Here is a 19,969-nt window from a genome sequence, read left to right on the forward strand (position 1 = left end):
GTCAGTTGCCTGGCAACTCTAATCCCCCATTTGCCGGGAAACTGGGCGTAGTCACAGAGCCTAGGACGTAAGACGTGGACGTCTTTGGGGAGGCTTGTCCTGCCCCCCAATCAACCTTGTTAGTTTTTATTGCCGTGCACCATCCCTTAATACGCGTGCCACGGTCGTCTCTCCATCTAAGTGCTGGTGGACACTGGGGTGGGCTCCTGTTCGGGGCTCTTCCGCGGAAAGCGGCTCGAACCCCCATGCAGCAGCCCCTGGGCGGGTGCGTGTCTTGGGCTCTCCCGCGCAGACGCCTCGCTGGGCTGCCTGGTGCAGGTGTGGTCACTCTCAGACGCAGCCCGCCGGCGCTTGTGCCGCGTCGCGCTCCGGCTGGCTGCGCAGGGGCGCCGGCTGGCCCACGCCCTCACCAGCACTCCCGCGGGCAGCAGTCTTCATTTCAGCCACGTGGAAGGTGTTCTGTGGAGTCTCCCTGCGGTTTTCATTTGCGTTTCCCTAATGACTGTGAGCTTGGGCACCTCTTCACGTGCTCACTGGCCATTTGTGCGTCTTCTTTGTGAAGTATTCACTCCAGTCTGTTCCTCGTTGCTTTACTGGGCTGTCTTGTTACTGAAGGGAAGAGTGACCGGGAGAAGAAGTGTGACTCCACGTTGGATCTGTTTCTTTGTCTTTACCCTTTGTGTGCTATTACTTTTGCTACAAGTTAGTCACTGAAGGAATGTTGCCTGTAAGCTTAAAGTATACATCACGATGCACCTCTGGGAACCCCGCCTCCCAGGCAACTAGCGTTAAGCTAAAATACCTTTGTTTAGCTCCCAGGAAGCACCCTGCCCAAGCCCCCCCATGAGTGAGGGCGGGGGAAGAAATTAGCACCTCCCCTCTGGAGGCTGAACAGGACGTGTTTGACGCTACTGCCTCCTCTTTCAGTGTCAAAGAAGTGTGAATTCTAACTCAGGCAAGACCGTGTCTTTGGGACACTAGTCCACCATCTTCTCCATCTGCTGGCTTTCCAAATAAAGCCATCATTCCTGCCCCTACAACGTATCCTCAATTAATTGGTCTGCCCTGCAGCGAGCAGTTCCAGCTTGGACTTGATAACGGAAAAACTGCTTTGTATCTTTTGGATGCAAGTGGTTTGTTTTCTGCAAAAAACAATACGTTTGGCAAATATTTCCTCCTCGTCTGTGGCTTGTCTTTTCATTCTTTTGACCATGTCTTTCAAAGAACAGTTTAAAAAAATCAAGCGAATCAAATTTATTGATTTTTTTTCTTTTACACTGGCTTTTAAACATTGCATTTAATAAATCGTTGCTGAACTCAAGCTGGGTAAGATTTCCACCTGTGCTTTTTTTTCTAGAAGTTTTACAGTTTTGTCTCTTACATTAGGTCTATGATCCATTTGGAATTAATTTTTGTTTATGATATGAGGTAAGGGTGAGTGCTGATCATTGTTTCAACACCCTTTGTTTAAAAGATAATCCTTTCCCCATTGAGTTGCCTTGGCAACCTGGTGAAAGTCAGTTGGCCACGCGGACGGTCTGCTCCGCTCCGTCTCTCCGCGTCCACTTTCACACCAACACCGCACAAACCTGGCTTTCACTGCAGCTTTGTAACAGTTCTTGAGGTCGAGTCAGGGAAGCTGCTCATTGCTACTCTTTTTTTTCAAAGTTACTTTAGTTATCTTAGGTCCTACGCATTTTTATATGAAATTTGGAATCAGCTTGTCAATTTCCTTTTTTTTTTTAACCTCAACTAAAAAATACTTCACTGTTAAAAATGCTAACCATCATCTGAGCCTTCAGTGAGTCACAGTAGTTACATCCGAGATTGCCGATCACAGAGCACCTTCACAAGTGTAACACCAACGAAAAAATTGGAAACGTTGCAAGAATTACCAAACGTGACCCAGAGGCAGGGAGTCAGCAAGTGCTGCTGGAAAAATGGTGCAGGCAGAATCGCTGGACACAGGGTTGCCACAAACCGTCCATTTGTGAGATGTGCAGTGTCTGCAAAGCGCAGTTAAGCGAGGTAGACCTGCAGAGACGAGGTCAGGGGCACAGAACTGGGATTCAGAGCGGTAATTCCAGTTAGAAAGGGAGAGAGAGAAATGTTGAAAAGGAGCAGCTCAGAAACAGCTTGTCAATTTCTTAAAAAAATTTTTTTCCTCCTGGGGTTTTGACTCACATCGGTTTGAATCTGCAGGCCATTTGGGGAACAGCATTGATTTTTCCTTCCTGTCTGTGAACACTGTGTATCCCTCCATTTGCTCATTCTGCACCTGCTGTTAGTAATTTTTTATAGTTTCAGAGTTCAAGTCTTGGGCAACTTTTGTCGATTTCCTATTTTGGTTCTCTTGTGAACGGTGTTTTAAAACTGCAGTTTCCAAGCGTTCATCACCAGTGTATGACAGTACAACTGACCCTCGCCTGCTGACCTTCTGGTATATGACCCTGCTTGGGCATCGTGTGAGTTCCAGGAACTCCTTGGTGGCTTTGCAGGATTATGGCAAAGACGACCGTGTCTTCCCCAGGCAAAGCCAGCGTCCTGTCCTTTCCGGTGTGTGTGCGCTGTTCCCTCCCTCCTAATGCACTAGCTGGAGTCTCAGGCACCACTGAACTCAGTGAGGGGAGCAGCCTCGTTCCCCCCGACCTCAAGAGGAGAACATCCAGTCTCACGTACGAAGGCTCTTCAGAGATGCCTTTTGTGGAAATTCCATGATTCTGTGGTGGGAAGTCCCTTTGATTCTGACTTCCCGGAGCTTCCATCAGGACTGGAAGTTAGATGTTGTGAAATGCTTTTTCTGCACCTTTGGAGATGACTGTGAGCTTTTCCTTGTCAGTCTGTTAATACAATGAATTAAATTCATTGATTTTGAAATGTTGAAACAACCTGCCAGTCCCAGGTTGTCCCCCACGTGCTCATAACATTGTGTCCTATCTGTTTATCTTGGGATCTGATTTGCTAACCTTTTGTTGAGAATTTTTGCATTTATGTTCATGGCCTGTAGTGTTTTTCCCTCTAATAGCTTTGCCTGACTATAGTGTCAGGGCGAAGCTGGCCTCCGAGAACGAGCCAGGAGGCGCCCCTCTCTTCAGCTTTCCGGGACAGTTGGTGTAGCACTAAGTATTTTTCTTTGACAGACAGAGGTGTGTCTTCTCCTTCAGTGAGCTCTGGAGGCTGCTTCATTTCATCTTAGTAGTTGAGTGTCTTGGCACAAGTGTCCCCTCTGGAAGCAGACAGGGCAGGGGGTCCCCGGAGGAAAAGAACCGGGAGCAGCTTTTTGACTTAAGAGAAGCCGTGTTTGACCCAAGTCGTTTTGTGGTCTGAGCCTGGCTGCAGTGCTTCCCCTTGAACTGGCCTCAGGAACTAATGATCCTAAGAGAACAGAGAACAAACGTACCAGCCAACAGGAGTGATGACAGCAAAGGTAACAGATCGGCGGAGCAGACTCCCAGGTCTGGCCTGAAGCCTCAACTGCCACATCTCCTGGGCCCTAAGGGACGATGGCGCTGACCTTGTCCGACCCTCCTGACCCCCATCAAATAAGGCTGGGGATCTGTCCCCCGCACCCCAGTTCCATGCAGAAGTCTCCGCTCAAGCCCTCCGGGCACAAGCGCACGCCCTTAGCCTGAAACGTCCCCGAGTTGGCTGCTGGGGAGACCCTGCTTTGGGGGAGACCCCCGAGGCTCTCCTTAAGTTGCTGCGCGTGGCAACACCTTCCTTCCCCTGGCCTTTGGCTTGGCTGTGCTTGTGGCTGGACACCCACCAAGAGGAGAACCCAGCTTTCGGGTAACATCCTTAGTCTGCTGCTCGCATTTGGAGGGACCCCCGGGCCCATCGCTGTATCACTCCTCACATTCCCGGTCATCTGGGTTTTCTCTCCTTTTCTGGATCGATCGGACTAGACCGAGCTTTATCAATTTTTTTCGATCTTCTCAAGAAAGAAAAATCAAAACCAAACAGCTTTGGTTTCACTGACTTTCTCTTCCTATTTCATAGATTTCTGCTCTTTTTCCCCTTGCTTCTTTTCTTCTGCCTACTTTATAGTTAATGTTTCTTTTTTTGTTTGTTTTTCTGATTTCTTAAGGAGGTAACTGGCTTGAGAAATTTCTTCTTTCCTCACAGCTTAGCCTAAAGCCAACTCGTGTCTCTATGCTGTATTTTCATCCTCACTCAGTTGCAAATGCTGCCCCATCGCCCTTCTGAGCGCTTCGACGCCTGTGTTATTTAGCGTGCACTCTTCTACACCGCGCTGGTTTTGCACAGCGGCACGACGGCAGGGCTCAGAGCTGCCCTCCTGGACCGCCACGGGGCTCGGCCGGTCGGGGTCCCGCGCCGTCTCACCGGGAGCTGGCGTCCTCGGGGCTCCTTCCTGTCGTTGGCGGAGCTGCGTTCCTTCAGCCGCGCGACCGACGCCCGTGTCTCCCGCGGGCTGCGGGCGCGGGGCCGCTCCCCGCTCGTGCGCAGGGCCTCGCTCCGCGGTTGCTCACGGCGCTCCAGCTTCACGGCCTCCCTGGTTTCTGCTTGCTTACGACAGTTCTCTCAGTTACTGACAGAGACTCGCTGAGCTCTCCTAATATGTTTGTGGCTTTACCTGTGTCTCCTCTCAGTGCTGTTAACTTCTGCTTTATGCATTTTAAAGCACTGTTACTAGGTGTGTTTGCGTTTAAGATGGCTAGGCCCCCTCGACGACTTTACCTCTTTATCATTATGGAACGACCCTTTTACGCCTGGTGATGGCCTTTGCCCAAACTGTGCTTTGTATAAAGCTGATACAAGCAGCTCTGTTTCCTTTCGGTAACTGTTAACATGGTGTATCCTTTCCCACCCATTTACTTCTACCCTATTATTCTCTTTATGTTTTTAAGCAAGTTTCTTTTATACAGTATATAGTTGAGTGTTGCTTTTCCTTGTTAAATCCAAGCTGACAATTTCTCCCTTTAAGAAGTTACAGATTTTAGATCGTTTACATTTAATGGGATTGTTGACATGGTTGAACATAAGTCTATCATCTTGCTAGCAGTTTTCTGTTTGTCCCCTATGTTCTTTGTTCTTTTTTTCTCTTTTTTTTTTCCAGTTGAGTATTTCAATAATTCCATTTCATTTCCTTTGATGGTTTCTTTATTCTAACTCTTTGCTTCGTTGTTTTGCTGGTCAAGCCAGGACTTAGACCTTTAGCTTTTCCCTGTGTGCCTTCAAATACTGTCACGCTACCTCACGTAGCACGTGGGAGCTGTACAAGCGAGGCCGCTGCTCGCCCCTCCCGGCTGTACTGTTGTTGTTACACACTTAGACCACATTCTAAACCTTACAGTATACTTTTACAGTTTTTACTGTAAACCACCAGTTCTCTTTTTTTGTGAGTGAAATGAATGACATTTTTATAGAGTAAGGACAATTCCCTTTTAAAAATACTTTAAGTAGAATTTTTTACCTCCATGTTTATTATGTCTACATACTTCATTGCTTTGCACGGGTCCAGATTTCCATCAAGGGTCATGTTCTCCTGCCTGAAGGATTTCCTTTGAGAACTTCCTGTTACGCAGGTTTGCCGGTTAGCAACCTTTTGATGTCTGAAAAAAAAATCCATTTTTTTCTTTGCCTTTAATTTTAGATGAATTCTTGCTGAACGTAGAAATTCAGGTTTACAGGTCTTTTATTTTCTCTCAGAGCTTAGAGACGTCGCTCTGCTGTTTTCCAAAGTGAATTGTCTGATAGTGTCTCCTGTCCTTCTTATTTTATTTGTCACTTTCCTATAGATGCTTTTAAAATTTGTTTCCTCTGTTCCTGATTGCTGGTTTTAAGCAATTTAAGTATGATGTATCTTGTGTACTTTATTCATGTTCATTGTGCTTGGGGTTCATTAAAATTTCTGAGTCTGTGGATTTCCATACTTTATGAAATTTGGAGACGTTCCAGCTGGTGTTCCTCTGAATAATGTTTTTGTCTCCCCGCCTTTGAGGACTACGATTGTACGCGCCGCCCTGCTCGGAGCTGCTTGACCGCTCAGTGACGCTCTGTTCATCTTTGGGCTTTTTACCCCAGCCTTTGCTTTCTCTCTGACCGTCATCTGGGTATTTAGTTCACTAATTTGCCATTGATGTTATTCAGTGGAATTTTGTCTCTGATGCTGCAGTTTCTTTTTAAGTTTATTTTATTTTTAACATTTGTTTAGAGGAGAGGTAATTAGGTTTATTTGCTCACTTATTTAATGGAGGGAGTGGGGATTGAACCCAGGACCCCGTGCGTGCTGAGCACGTGCCCCACCACTGAGCTGCACGTGGCTCCATCGCTCGACGTTCCTGGCCTTCCTCACGTCTTCTCTGTCTCTGTCGTGCTCGTGTTTCCTTTCACCTCCTTGAACGTCACGGACGACAGCCGCCATTACCGCGCTAACACCCTCCCCGCGAGCCCTTCCACGTCGGCGTCTGCGGGTCTGCTCCTGTGGACTGACTCTTCCTCCTCATGGTGGGTCATATTTTCATACGCTTACTTGTGTTCTGGTGACTTCTGGTTGGATGCCAGGCAGTGTGCCCTCCACCTCGTCGGCTGGTGGATATGTTTGTGTCCCTGTGAATGTTCTCGAGCTTTCTCCCGGGACGCGGTTGTGTGTGATCCCCTTGGGTCTCGGGGGGAAAGCCTCGGCCCGCAGAGCCAGAGCAGCGTTCAGTCCAGAGCTAGTCTTGCCCTGCTCGTGAGGCAGGACCTCTCGGGTGCCCTGCTCAGTGCCCTGTGAATTGTGAGGTGTTTCCACTCGGGCGAACGCCAGCTCTGCCTGGTGCTGTGTGAGCTCCAAGGAGCGTTCCGTCTCCTTTGAGGTGGTTCTTTCCCCATCTTGGGGTAGTTTCCCCAAATGCATGTGCTGATAGTAGCTGAAAATCTGAAAGGGCTCCTTGCAGGCCTCCGGGGGCCTCCTTGCTCTGCTCTGTCCTCGCTGGTGCTTTGCTGGGTGAACCCCAGCTGCTTTGGCCTCCCTGGACTCCACGACCATCTCCTCCATCCAGCAAGGCTGCCAGACGCCCCCTGGGTCCCAGCACCGCTGGGTCCGCAGACTCTCTCCCGGCGCTTCACTGCTACACCCCAACCTCAAGGACCCCAGCCCCGCCCTGACAGATGTCCAACATCTGAAAACCTTTTGTTTTATTTTTTCTATTTCTATTTGTTTCAAATTGGAGGGTAAATCTGGTCCCTGCTACTTACCGTGGCAGGAAGCAGTAATTCTCCCAGATGGGGAACTGTTCTGTCTCTCTTCCCATTTTTTTTTGTTTCCTTAGAAAGTTTTGAGGTTTTGGTCAGAACTTTTTCAGGAAGAGGGGAGCCAGGTTTTGCTTGGTTCTGCCTTGGGGATCTAATTGCAATTTATAGCAGCAGAACACAGAGAGGTGGGTTTTTATAGATTAAATAAGAGGAAAATTGTCCCAACAGACAGACATCATGTTTTCCAGAAACAGGAGTGGAGGGAGGGCAGAGCTCAGTGGTAGAGCGTGAAATGCTTCGTATGCACGAGGCCCTGGGCTCAATCCCCAGAACCTCCATTAACAAACAAACAAACGAACAAACAAACAGGAGGAAGGTTACCCACGGCTTCCCTTTGTATTCAGAGAGGATGCAAGCCCCAGACACAAGTGTCGCCTTCCCAGGCCGTCCGTTCACCCCGACGTGTCCTGCGTGGGCCACCCCCCCCCAACACACACCCTGTGACCCCCTTGAGACTAAGAGAAGATGAGAGTGGGGCGGTCACCCTCCTGCACTTGAGCAGTAGATCCGAGCTCCTTTGAAATCCCCCGAGCAGGATTCCAAGGGCCCTGCTCCCAGCAGCAGCTCGGCTGGGCTGGGGCATCTTCTTGGAGGACAGGTGCCACTGGAGACGCAGGCATCCAACCTGGGTCAAGGAGCCGGTGTCTGCCCGTCGTTCATTATGGACGTGGGTTGGCTGGGAGCAGAGACCCAGGACGTCACACTCACCCGGGCCCGGGATGCTGGTGCCTGGCGTTCCTCCCAGGCCTCACACCACTCCTCTCGTCGCCCGAGGAAGTGGTGGGACAAGCAGCCCCTGCCGGAGCGGGCACACGCTGCAAGTTTTGTGTGTTTCGGGTGAGAACTCACAGGACCTGCTGCTGGATTAGATGCGAGTGTGAGGGAGGGGAGGGCCAAGGTGCGTGGCCTGCACACCCCGGAGACTAGAGCTGGGAGACCCGGGGGGAGAGCAGGGCTGGTGGGGGGGCACCGTGGGCTGGGAGGGCAGCATCCGAGGGGCGATGCTGAGTGGAGAGTAACGTTCCTGAGTCCAGTTCAGGGAAGAAGCCCGGGCTGGCCTTAGACTCCGGGAGCCGGGGTACAGGTGGGGTTTGAGTGAGCTCCCTGAGGACGGGTGGGGAGAGCCAGGGAGAAGGCGGAGGCAGAGTTAATGTGGAATTTCAAATCCGGGGAAGACGTGGTGCTGGAAGACACGGCACTGCACCGTTATTTCACAGCCGGGAGGTCGTGAGTGTGTCTCACCCCCCCCCCCCAAATTAAATTCCAGGATCATCAGCGATTTCACAGTAAACAGCGGGACTGCACAAAGCATCCAGCAGACGAGGGGGACAGTGGAGCAGGTGGACGAAAGGGAGGCTCTGGGGCCAGAAGGTCCAGGTGCCCATCTTGGCTCATGTAGGCGTGACCTCTGTGACCTCGTGAAGGTCACGCCCAGCCTCGGGGCCTCCCGCTCCTCATCTGGAGGAAGGAATCATGACGGAGCCGCCTTGGGGAATGAGCGAGCTGGTCTGCGCTGAGCCCTCACAGAGGCCCGGCGCCTGTGCCGCACTGGGTGGGGGCTGCCTGCCGTTACTGTCACTGTGTTTTTGCTGTTGTTGTTGTTTCAGCATCTCGGAGTAGGGAAGGCCTTTCCAAGCATGCCACTCACCCCAGAAGCCAAAACCCTGAAAGGCTGATGAGTTTGGTTACATGCATTATAACAAAGATGTTTAATTAGTCAAAAAATTTTAGTGTTTAATTGGGTAAGTCTCTAAAAGGCGACGTCAAAGGCCTCTGACGAGCTTTGAATAAACTAAAAATCACGAGAAAGACTCCTTTCCCTGATGCACGAGGAGCTGCTGTGAGTAATAATTTTTTTAAAAAAAGAGCCCAGTAGAATCTTGGCAACTGAGAAAAGCAAGAATGCAGAGGAAAGGAAGCGCGGCTGTGGGGACTGGGGCGCCGAACCCCGTGCAGTCGAAAAGCCACGACGTTTTGACTCCCCCGAACTCATGGCTACTGTGGCCAGCACCCTACTGATAACACAAGCCGTCGGTTAACACGTATTTTCTATGCTACAAGTGTATCTGCACATATTTTGTGCGTTCTTGGCGTGTCTCGTGCGTAACTCTTTGACGTCCCTAGGCTATGTGGCTCATCGCTGTAACTGCCACAGAGGTGGACACGCAGCTCACACCCCTGCTGTTCAAGGACCAGCTGCATGACTGGCCTCAACCTATGAAACGTGGTCAGTCACAGAGAGCAGCAGTCACCCGCCACAAGAGCCGAACGCCGAGACAAAGCCTGTGACGCCCGCTCAACGCTGCTGCCCAGGAGGGCGAGGAAGGGGGCTCCGGGGACGCTGCTGGAGCGGGTGCCGGGGGGGGGGGCCACCCTCGGGGGGAGAGTCGGCTGGCACGGCTGAATTCCGGGTGTGCGCAGCTCTGACTCAGCTGCTGTCTTCGGGGTTTGGTCGTGCAGACACACTCACCCACTGCAAGGTGAAGTGTATGACGTGTCACCGACCGCAGCCCGCGTGTGCCAGCGGGGCCGGGAAGAGCAGCCCCAGGAGACTAGTTAAGCACACCGAGCCCACCCAGGCGGCCGGTGCCGGACGGCTGCCGCAGAAATGGGAATAGGAGACGCCCCGTGTGCTCACGGGGAATAACCTCAGACAAACTGCGAAGCGAAACAAACAAACAGAACAACCATGACCCAAAGTAATTGTACACTGTGGTCCAGAAGATGCAGAAAAGGAGCAGTAACATAATGTATTGTTTCATTCTTTTCTACATGCAGGATGTCTCAGGGGGACACGAGTGAGCCTGGGGTCACAGCTGTCCCGTGTGGGGAGAGAGGCACCGAAGACAGGGATGCGCAGAGAGTTTTCACTATGTCCCCTTTTAGTTTACACCCACATGAACACAGGACTTATTCAAAAACAATAAATTAAAATTTAAACAAGTTTCAAGAAAATCCATTAACAGCCACTACAGAAAACAGCATGGAGATGCCTCAAAAAATTAAAACCAGAACTCCCATACAATCCAGCAATTCCACTCCTGGGTATTTATCTGAAGAAAATGAAAACATTCATTCAAGAAGATATGTGCACCCGTATATTCACTGCACTATTTACAGTTGCCAAACTATGGAAGCAACCTAAGTGCTCATAGACGGATGAATGGGTAAAGAAGATGTGGTGTACGTACATAAATGGAATATCACTCAGCCATAAGAAATGAAATCTTGTCATTTGTGCCAACATGAGTGGACCACAAGGGCATTATACTCAGCGAAATAAGTCAGACAGAGAAAGACAAATACTGTAAGATTTCACTTATGTGTGGAATCTGAAAAACAAAACAAATGAACAAACGTAAAACAGAAACAGGGTCATAGATACAGAGAACAAACAGGTGGTCGCAAGAGTGAGTGGGGGTGGGGCAGGAGAAAACCAGGTGAGGGAGACTGAAAGGTACAAACTTTCAGTTACAAAATAAATGAGTCACAGGCCTGAAAGATACAGTGTACAGTGCTAGGGAATATAGTCAATGATTAAGTAACACCTTTGTGTGGGGACACATGGTAACTAGACTTACCATGGCGATCATTTTGAAATATATAGAAATATTGGATCATTGTGTTGTGTAACAGGAACTAGCATAGTGTTGTAGGTCAATTATACTTCAAAAAAAAAAAAAAAAACTCATAGAAAAAGAGATCAGACTTGTGGTTACAGAGGTGGTGGGTGAGGGGAGGGGGAACTGGGTGAAGATGGTCAGTAGGTTCAAACTTCCAGTTGTAAGATGAATAAGAACTAGGGGTGTAATATACGATGTGACAAATATAATTTACTCTGCTGCACATCGTACATGAAAGTTGTTGAGAGAGTAAATCCTAAGAGTTCTTGTCGCAATGGAAACATTTAATCATCGAAAAATGTGTTGAAAGGAGTTAAAAGAGACCTAAATAAATGGCGAGGTGTACCATATTCATGGACATGAAGACACAGCCCCGAGGAGGGGTTAATTCTCTCCAAAATGATCTGTAACTTCAGCCTAATTCTAATCAACATCATGACAGCGTTTTTCATGAAAACAAACAAGCTGATTCCAAAATTTATATAAAAGAGCAGTGTTGTCAAGAACCTCCTTGTGCTTGGTTAATATGTACATTGTGTGTATCCTGGTATAAAGGAAAGAGAGAGACAGAGACAGAGAGAGAGCAGACCCCAGGCTTTGTCCCACCAGAGAGCAAGTGTCACTCTGAAACCGCGGTTATCAAGAACCGCAGAGGGAGACACCACGTAGCAGGGAAGTTGTGCTTTATTTTTATGCAAAGCACAGACTACACGCAACTGACATCTTCATACTGGCTGGTTGGTTGCGTCTCCCCCACTGGGACGGAAGCTCCTGGGTTTGTTCACTGCTGAATCCCGGAGCCTCGAAGATGCTAACAAAATACCGCCTCGAACGAGGCATTGCCCTAAATTCCACTTCATACATGACTTTGTCTTTAATACAGTTTCTGATAAGTCACACTTACACTCTTGGTTTAAACCCAAATTGGTCCGGGAGATTTGCTTAGGATGTGATTTGCTTCGTGTTTATTCAGGATGTTTGCATTCCAATGAGATTGTCTTGTAAGTCTTCTTTCTCGACTGTCCTTGTCTGATTTTGGTATTAGAGTCACACTGGCCTCATGAAATGAACCGTGAAACCGACTCACTTCCCGATCCACGTGTGTGCAGGGCTGGAACCGCCGGTCTTCAGTCCCCACCGCCACCTCCTCACGGTTACGTTGTCACCGCTGGTTCACCTGCTCCAGGGCTGCCCACACACTCAGGGTTTCTTTTTCTTTTTGAGTCAGTTTGATGTTATCTTTCTCCATGGATTTGTTCATTTCAAATACAGTTCGAATTTCTCGGCGCACAGCTGATGGGAGCTTTCTATTATTATTATTAATTATTATTATTATTATTACTACTATTATTTATGTTTTGGGTGCATTCGTGTTTGTCTCTGTTTCACTACTGATATCGCACATTTATTCTCTCTCTCTCCCTTGGATCTTGCAAGCACTTCTGATACATCTTTGTTTTTCAGTTCTGTTCGTTTCTACCCTATTTTAAAAAAATCTCTTTCCCGCACCTTTGGCAGAGGGCCATCCTGCTCTTCTTTCCAACCTCGCAGGTTAGGTGGTGACCTTCCTGGTTTCAGCCTCTCTTCGTTTCCAACTTGGAGCCGCTGGCTTTTCTCTAAGCGCGGCTCTCCAGCAACCCTCAAACTCTGGCCGCCAGTGTTTTCTGTTTTCATGACCACTTAGTTTCAAATTCTAAATTCCATTGTGACTCCTTTGTAGGATGTCTTTTTCTTTTTCAGGCTTAAAAATGCACTTTGGGTTATCTTGCCGTTATTTTGGTTTTCTCGCTTACCAGCAATATGATCAGAGAGCGGGGGCAAAATGGCACAACTTCGCTGAAACGTGCAGACTTACTTCACGGACCGAAACGCAGTCAGTGGCCACAGGTGTGAGCCCGAGGAGGATGGTGGTTCTCTGTTACCAGCCTGACTCCAAAACCAAAGTCAGCGCAAATGTCTCCAAACTCCCAAAAGGCTGAAGTCTCACAGAGTCTATTACCTGAACCCAAGGGAAATTAGAAATTGATTTTTAAAAAGGTATCTAGGGAAGCCCCCAAAATATTTGACAAAAACCAAAATCAAACAAACAAACAAACAAACAAACCAAAAAAAAAAAAAAAAACAAGACACCAGAAGGGAGATCTGAACACATTTGACCCAAATAAAAGGTGAAAACTCAGTTGACGCTGTGCTTAGAAGGAACTGTGTAGTTTAAAATGACAGTATCAACAAGGAAGGAACGTTTAAAATTAGGTATTTAAGTCTGCACCTGACACAGTTGGAAAAAAATAAAAGAACCAATTAAACAACCTTTAGCAGAACTAAAACTAAGGGCAGAAACTGATAGAAAATTATTAAGAAATTGGTTGAACTCCTAACCTAAGAAAAAAAGAGAGAAAGCACACGTGTTTCCGACGGGTGGAACCTGGGAGGGGTGTGGGGACCCCACCCTGCGTGGGCCCGCCCCTCTCGGCAGCCTTGGTCCTGGTCTGACTTTGTGAGAACGTCTGTGGAGCAGCCTGGGAGGACAGTGCCTCCCTGTGGGGCAGGAGGCAGACTGTCCAGACTCGTACACACGGTGTTTCCCTCTGGGGCCAAAGCTGAGTGGCTTTGCTAGCAGCCCCTTAAGAAACATTGGGGGTTTGCTAGACCTTGGGGGTCTCAGCTGGGGTGCAGATCCACTGCATCTGTGGAACTCTGGCAGGAAGCGGGGTAAACTCTGCTAAGGAAAATGAGCAAGGGAGGAGACGACCGCGTTGCCCCGATGCCGTTACTGTCAAATCCGTCCACAGAGGAGACACGTGTCCGGCACAAGTACCAGCAGGACCCACACCTGTGAGGGAAAGAGGAGCTGGCACGGCCAGAACGGTTCTTGAAAAGACGCGACTTGGAGCAGCCTCTGGCACCCAGACTTGTTCTAGAAGCCCGGGGTCCGTGGGCTGGGAGGGCGCGTCCTGACACGGACCCACACGAAGACGCTCCATCGAGTTTTGACAAAGGCGCAAGAACAGATCAGCGGAGAAAGGGCTGGCTGTTCCGCCAGTGGTGCTGGAATAACCAGACATCCCCCTCGATCAAGGCAGATAAACAGCCTTGAGCTCTGCTTCTCACGCACACAAAAGTGAGCTCAAAGCGACCGTGAGAAGACGTAACTCACCACCATGGCACAGTGCAACTCGTCAAAGAAACCAGAGGCGGGAAAGCTGCCGGAGCCTGACGTAGGCAGAGCTCTTGGACCTGAGGCGAAAAGCATAATCTGCAAATGGAAGAATCCTCGTGGCGGGTTTCAGCACAATTCAAACTTTGCTTTCCATTGCCTTTAATTTCGTTTTTATTGAAGTGTAGTTGATTTTCAGTATTAGTTCCAGGCGTACGGCCAAGCGATCCAGGTATGCAGGTACACGTGTGTGTTTTCAGATTCTTCTCCATTAGAGCTCATTGTAAGCTACTGAAGGTGGTTCGCTCTGCTCACAGCAGGGCCTTGCTGTTTACCTTGCTGTTACAGCAGTGCGTACCTGCCAGTCCCACACGCCTGATCTGCCCCTCCCCTGCCCTTTCCCCTTTGGTAACCATAGTTTGTTTTCTGTGTCCGGGAGTCTGTTAAAACTTTGCTTTTCAAAAGACACCTTTAAAAAGGGGTGACCAGCTATGGACTTGGAGAAACTTTTGCAGATCACATGTCCAACAGTGCATTTGCATCCAGGGGGCACAAAAGTGCTCACGACTTAATAAGAGAATAAAAAGCCCAATGAAACGATGGGCAAGAGACTTAGACCTGCTTCACCCGAGATGCACGCACGGGGGACGCTCAGTGGCGTTCCTGTCCTGAAACCCAAACCAAAGCCCAGTGAGCTGCGCCGCAGACCTGTGAGAGCAGCGCGAGCAGAGCAGCTGGAGGACGGACGGGCCCAGGGCTGCGGGCGGCAGGGCCGCCGGGAACCCCGCGCTGCGCGGCAGCTGGAGGGAGAGGAAAGCTCAGGGTCACACAAAGAGCTGCGCGTCCCAACTCACCTGCCAGAGAGGCCGGCGCGCAGCGTAGTGGACAGCCGTGGTGGCTGGGGCGAGGGGCGGGAAGGGACAAATCTGGGAGTCTGAGATTTGCAAATGTTAGCCGCCGTATATAAAAATATATAAAAAACCAAACTTTCTGTACAACACAGGAAGCTCTGTTCCGTATCCTGCCATAGCCTTTAAACAAGCACGGCCGTGTGACGCACACTGAAGACGCGCCCTCCGGCTCCTGCACCCGGGGTGGGGCTGCGGGCCGGGCACAGGGAGCGCGCGCCTGTGCTTTTCCCTATAACCTTGAACTGGCCTCCCGCTTCGTGCCGGTTTCCAGCACGACAGCGTCGCGGACGGCCCCTGGCCTGCACCTGCGACGAAGCTTGGCTCGGTCGGGCTTTTAAGGTTTGTCCAGCGGGGAGGCTCTGAGGGCAAGTCAGTGTGATGTCTTCCCCACAGCTTTACTGAGATACAATCCGCAAACCATACCACGTGCACTTCAGGGCGTTTAGTGTGCTCGCAGAGTTGTGTGGCCGTCGCCACCAGGTACGTCCAGGTGCTGGCATCACCCCTGACCCCTCAGCTGCCACCCGGTCTCCCGTCCCGCAGCCCCGGGAACTAGCACTTTGGGACTGCGCATCGGCACGTCCTGGACACTTCATGCACTACGGATGGTATCACAGGATAGAAGGTCTTTGGTGAGTGGCTTCTGTCGCTTGGCGTGATGTTTCCACGCCCCACCCGTGCTGCTGCGGTCAGCGGCGCTCCACCGTCTTGGCAGGCGCTGCCGGGGCCCGGCACGTCCTGCTCGTCCATCCACTGCCTGGCGGGTGCTCGGGCCGCTTCCAGCCTGCGGCTGCGCTCAGTCTCACCACCAGCAACGCTCGTGCGCGAGTTCTGTGTGGATGCGGGTTTCCCTGTCCCTTGGGCGGACAGCTACCCAGGGGTAGGATCGCCGGGCCCTCCGTTAATTCTACGTTTGCGCTTTTGAGGAGCTTTCTCCACACCCTCGCTGGCACTCGTGATTGTCTGATTTTGATTCTTCCCATCCTGGCAGGTGTGATGGGACGTCTCCTCGTGGGTTTGGTTTGTTTCCCTGACGGCTGACGAGGTTGAGCGGCTTCTCATGGGTTCGGTGGCCACCTGGACGTCTCCTCTGGAGAGCTGTCCGTTCATCAGCGCAGTTTCAATTTGCGTTTCCTGATTCCCTAGTGGTGAAACGGCTGCTTAAACACTTTGCACGTTTTCTACTGCACCATCGGTTGGCCTGGCGGCGATCTGCCGGAGGGGGTCACTCACATGGTACACTATGCCTGTGTGTGTGATACGTGTTCCAGACGCTCTCTGCCCATTTGTGACTTTTCCTTGCACTCGTTTTGTGGTGTCATTTGATGACCAGAACTTAGAGAGTTAAGTACATTTAAAGATAGTCAAATATGTCGATTTTCTTTTCTGTTCAAATGTGCTGTAAGTGGAGGCGGGTACAGCTCAGTGGTAGAGGGCGTGCCTAGCATGCACAAGGTCCTGGGTTCAATCCCCAGTACCCCCATTAAAAATAAATAAACGTAATGATGGCCCCCCCCAATTTTTTTTTTAAAAGAGGGGGAAGGTATAGCTTAGTGGTAGAGGGCGTGCTTAGCATGCATGAGGTCCTGGGTTCAATCCCCAGTACCCCCATTAAAAAATAAAGAAATAAACCTAATTATCTCCGCTCCAAAATTAAATAAATAAAAATATTTAAAAACAACAACAACAAAAGAAAAACCAAATACGGTTTAAGAGATGTTTTCCTGTCTTGAGTCATGAGAACATGCTCGCGTCTCTTCCAAATGTCCGAGGGCCCCGTCCACATACACAACGCTGTATGTTTCTTTTCATCCACAAGGGCGCCCTGTTGTTCCAGCTCCACATTCGAAGGGACTGCCCCCTGGCAGCAGCCTTGACACCTACCAGTGGCCCAAGCCCATCCGGATTGCTCTGCGGGGTTAGCATTCCGTTCTATTCTTATCCGTTATCACGAGGCCCATGTGTAAACACCATACTCCCGGTTGTGACAGCTCCGTGATGCCCTGATGGCTGGATGGGAGGCTCTCGTGACTTGTCTCCCGGACTGTCTCCCTCCCTGTGGCCCTTTGAGTCTTCCTCCTGAACGTTAGACTCAGTTGATCGATTTCTACGAAACGCCAGTGGGAGTTTTGATCAGGGCTGTGTTTAACCTGTAGGTCACTTTGGGGACGGTGGACGTATCTAGATTATTAAGGATGTAGAAGCAGCCGCCCCTTCGTTCAATCAGCCATTACTGTTGTGTAACATACAGCAGAAAGCACACCGTGCGTACGTGCAGTTTAATAAATTACCACAAAGCAAACTCCCACGTAAGCCCCTTGCGGGTCAAGAAACAGAGTATCATTGCCGCTCCAGAAACCTCTTACGTGGCCCACCTCCACCATAATCCCCCCTGCTCAGCTGGTAACCACTCGCCGTTAACGGGTGTTGCTTCTGCTGTCATGCCAACACTGCATTTGCCAAAACCTTGGTAAACATCCGAATAGCCGTCAGTTGCAAAATGGGTAAATAAATGTGGATGTTCACACGGTGAGTGTGACACAGCAGTTGCAGACGCCACTAGGGAGGATGCACGCGGGTTTGCGCACAGGCCGGACGTGCGGCGTGTGTACGTGCGTGTCCGGCGCCCCCGTGTGCGTCTGTGCACACACTTCTGGTACACGGGCAGGCAGACAGCCATCCGTTCGTTGTGCACGCGCACGTAAGGCGTTCGTGTATTCTGCACGTATGTGTGCGTGCGTGCGTGTTCACAGTCACGTAAATGCACATGCACGAAATGCTCGGTACTTGACAAAGGCGGATGAGCACAGGAGGCAGTCTGACAACGCCGCCCTGCCTTCCAGAGCGCTCGCACAAATCAACGCACTCCCAGCCGGGCATGAGCATCCCCGAGGCTCCCGACGCGTGGCGTCTGTGGACTCTGAAATGACCGCCAGTCTGACGAGTGGGCAGTCCTTTACTATTACAGTTGATATTTGCGTTTCCCCAAACTGCCAGTGAGCACCTTTTCCTGTGTTTCTTGGGAACTTGGATACGCAATTTGGTAAAGTACCTTTTCAGATTTCTTGCTAATTTCCAGAAGAATTTTCTGCTACCTGCTCATTGATCAAAAAAAATTTTTTTTTAATGGAGGTACTGGGGATTGAACCCAGGACCTCATGCATGCTTGGCGTGCGCCCTGCCGCTCAGCTGGGCCTGCCCCCCTCCCCTCTGACTTTCATAAGCCCCTGTTGTACTGAGCACCAGTTCTTCTCAGTTGCGTGTGTGGAAAATATCTCATTCAGCTCCACAAATCCTCTTTGCGCTGTTTGTGGGGATTTATTGCATTTCTTTCTCTCTCTCTCTCTCTTTTTTTTTTTTTTTTTTTGTGGGGGGAGGAGGCAATTAGGTTCATTTACTTATGTTTTCTGACGGAGGCACTGGGGATTGAACCCAGGACCGCGTGCGCGCCAGGCACGCGCCCCACTGCTGAGCTGTGCCGCCCCTCCTGTGGGGATGTATTACATCGACTTTACTGAGACATAATTAAACACAATAAGATGAATATACTTTAAGTGTGTAGTCCAGTTAGTTGAAAGACCGTACACGCGCATTTAACCGTGGCTGCATTAGGATGGAAAGCACCCCCATTTCTCCATTTAATTCTGTCCATCCATCGGCTGAGGGGCACCAGGTTGCCTCCACGTCTCGGCGGTTGTGGATAACGCTGCGGTGCTCACGGGGTGCAGACAGCCGTTCGATACCCTGTTTCCATGTCCTGGGATGTGTGCCCAGGAGCGGAGCGGCCGGGGCGTGTGGCTGCTGCGCTTTTAATTTTTTGATGCCAAGCTGTTTCCCATAGTGGCTGCATCGATTTACATCCCCATCTATCTTGCATATCCCTTTCTGTGTTTTTAAATAATTGATGTTTCTCCCAGGCTACAAACTCTCTTTCAAGTTGTGCCTAATGCCTTTTGTCTCCATCTGGCCACCACTGAGGGTTTTGTGGTTTTTAATTCTAGAATTTTCATTGGATGCTTTTTCATAATTTTTAATTTTCTGCCAAATTCCTTCTAGGTTCTTTGATTTCTTAAACATCGTAGTCAGAGTTATAGTAAAGTGATGCCTGACAAGTCAGTGTCTGAGGCTTTTCTTGGTCTGTTCCTGCTGCTGCTTTTTCTCTCTGCTCTGGTTCGCACATTTCTCTGCGCTTGCTGACTTCTAACTGCTCAGCAGACCTGTGATGGGACAGTCCCCGAGCTGGCAGGAGGCGCTGGATGGTATTAGCGCCCTCCAGAGAGGGTTCCCTTCTGCATCTATGCGGATGTCCACCCACCATGCTCAGAGGATGGTTTTCATTCAGTCGAGGATGAAGTCGATCCAAAATGCATCAGTCTTTTTTTAAAACTTGTATCTGTTTGTTTATTTTTGTTGAAGTACAGTCAGTTACAACGTGTCAGTCTCTGGTGTCCAGCACAATGTCCCAGCCATGCACAGACATACACACGTTAGCTTTCATATTCTTTTTCATTAAAGGTCATCACAAGATACTGAAGACAGCTCCCTGTGCAAAGTGGATCAGTCCTGATGGGGACCTCTCCTCCTCGGGTGTGGCGCTCCAGGCCCCCCCAGGATCTCCTGGACATGCTCTGTGCCCCCAGCCACGGGAGACGCCAGCCTCTCCTCGACTCCCCCAACTTTCAGCTGCAGAAGTTGCTTTAGGGCTGTGTCAGCTTCTGAAGGGAAGAGCAGCCCCAGGCCTGACCTCGCCACTCTTATCTGCTGCCTCCTGCTGCTTCTTGGACACATAAATCCTCGCAGGCACGCCGAGCCTCCCATTGTCTCCAGAACGTCGCTTTATTTTTCCTTCCTTGCTGTTTTCTCCGGCCGCTCTCATCGGGGAGGTCGGCCCTCTGACCCCCTCCCGGAAGCCGGGCCCCTCCGCCCGCTTTTATTATCTGGGAAGGACTGTTATTTTCTGGAAAGCTCAGCGCACTTGTTTTGAAGGGTCATTGTTCAGCGCGCCGGGCCGTTTTTACAGG

General features: G+C 50.1%; 1 long non-coding RNA gene across 1 annotated transcript in view; it reads left to right on the forward strand.

The window, feature by feature from the left end:
- Nucleotides 1–19,763, forward strand: part of LOC135322564 (uncharacterized) — a 28,270-nt gene extending 8,507 nt beyond the window's left edge. Inside the window, exon 2 of the long non-coding RNA XR_010383228.1 lies at nt 19,464–19,763. This is a non-coding gene — a long non-coding RNA (uncharacterized LOC135322564). The remainder of the gene's footprint in view (nt 1–19,463) is intronic.
- The last annotated feature ends 206 nt before the right edge of the window (nt 19,764–19,969 follow it).

The sequence above is a fragment of the Camelus dromedarius genome, chromosome 12 (assembly GCF_036321535.1).
Source record: "Camelus dromedarius isolate mCamDro1 chromosome 12, mCamDro1.pat, whole genome shotgun sequence".
NCBI classification, from domain to species: Eukaryota; Metazoa; Chordata; class Mammalia; order Artiodactyla; family Camelidae; genus Camelus; species Camelus dromedarius.